Here is a 2,051-nt window from a genome sequence, read left to right on the forward strand (position 1 = left end):
TTTTTTACCGAAGGTGTGTAGCGCTGCTACTGAATTTCAAAATACGTAAATATTTTAAGGAACTTTAAAAGAGAACTTAAAATCCGGAAAATAATAAGTAATATTGTAAATGAGGCACGAAAAAAGGAGGTACTTAGGCGGGTTGGGTAAATAAGCGGGGAGGTACTTAAGAGAGGGATTTTCTTCAGATTATATTAAAAAATTCACGGTGTCCAAAAATGTTGGTTACTTAAGCGGTTAGGTACTTAAGCGGGGGGGGTACTTAAGCGGGTTTCACTGTACTTTAAAATGAATTTGGGTTACACAACTTCAAAGCCAGTATGTTTCTTTTGAATACGCTTGCGCTCTGGACTTCACTGATGCTTTTTCATACTTCCAAAACACAAATCGTTTCTTTGAGTAAAAAAAGTATCGAAATTCGAAACATTTACTCATTGCATTTGTTTTAAAGTACTCTTTCAATTAGTTGATCAGATAGTTGGTTTCCGTCAGGGTAAAGTGGGAAAGCTATTTTATTACTTCACCTGTTTATTGCGTCATGATTCCATGCAAACATTTTAAGGTTTCCAGCAATGTTTTCAACATATTAAAGAGCGTGCTGATAAAATTCACACAAAAGCGCTATGTCCAATTTTCCGAGCAGTTATTAAAGACACTTTCCCTATATTTTGTTAGACTTTTCATAAATAAAAATATTTTGTGAATATTACTTTATTCATATATCACATTTTTTGTTTAATTGTATTTTTGTAATAAACAAAGTTCCTTTTCCTTCTGTCAGTAAACTGTTTTTGTTACAAATAGTATAAATAAGCAATGGGAAATAAGCAAAAAATGGTTTTATTTCCAACGTCAGATTTTGGTATTATTTCCCATTTAAAAGTGAAATCAAGCAAATTTTGCGTTACCGCCATTTGTGGTGTGATGTGTTCCACGCCTATGGGATGTGCCACGCCCCTTTTTTACAAAGCCATTTATATATACCTTACTATATATAAAATTTGACTATAAGGCAGCCGAATGTCAGAAAATAAAGCGAGAAAGCTGCTTTATTACTTCACCTGTTTATTGCATCATGATTCCATGCAAACACTTTAAGGTTTTCCAGCAATGTTTTCAACTTATTAAAGAGCGTGCAGATAAAAATCACACAAAAGCGCTATGTCCAATTTGCCGAGCAGTTATTAAAGACACTTTCCCTATATTTTGTTAGACTTTTCATAAGTAAAAAGGTTTTGTGAACATTATATTATTCATATGAATTATATCACCCTTTTTGTTTAATTGTATATTTGAAAAATAAAAATATCTTGTGAATATTACTGTACTCATATGAATTATATCACATCTTATGTTTAATTGTATTTTTGAAATAAACAAAGTTCCTTTTGCTTCTGTCAGTAAACTGTTTTTGCTACAAATAGTATAAATAAGCAATGGGAAAAAGCCAAAATTGGTTTTATTTCCCACTTATGTTGGAAATATTGCAAAACTCAGATTTTGGTATTATTTCCGATTTAAAAGTGAAAAAAAAGCAAATTTTGCGTTATTGCCATTTGTGGTATTTTTTATTTTTTATTTTCTATTTTTTATTTTATTTTTATTTTTTATAAATCAATTTTTTTGTTTAGGCTGTTTATTGTAACATTTAAATTTAATAAAAAAAGTATTTTTGTTTACTTTCTTTGTTTTTATAGCACAAACATTTCTTCCTAAATGTTTTTTTGCAATGCAATTAGATTTTTAAATTTGTTGTTTATTTATAAATTGAATAAATTATTTTTACTTACATTTATTTAACTTTAAAAATCTTAACCACCTCCAAGCGGCCCCGAACCTGCGATTTCAGAACCAGAACCAGTAGTCTTCACGTGACGCCACAGCCGACATTTGTAAGAAAAGCAATTAATTGCGTTTTATTTTTGGCTTTGGCAATTCAAAGGCAGATGTCGCTGATCGCCTAAGTTCTTCGAAATTGTCGAACTGGTAGGCACATACTAGTTAATGAACTAGTATTTTTTCTAACTGGTTTGGCTTTTCACTGCAGGGTA

Source organism: Rhagoletis zephyria, unplaced genomic scaffold (genome assembly GCF_001687245.7).
Source record: "Rhagoletis zephyria isolate East Lansing unplaced genomic scaffold, Rhagoletis_zephyria_1.1 Rzeph_scaffold_02897, whole genome shotgun sequence".
Taxonomy (NCBI): Eukaryota; Metazoa; Arthropoda; class Insecta; order Diptera; family Tephritidae; genus Rhagoletis; species Rhagoletis zephyria.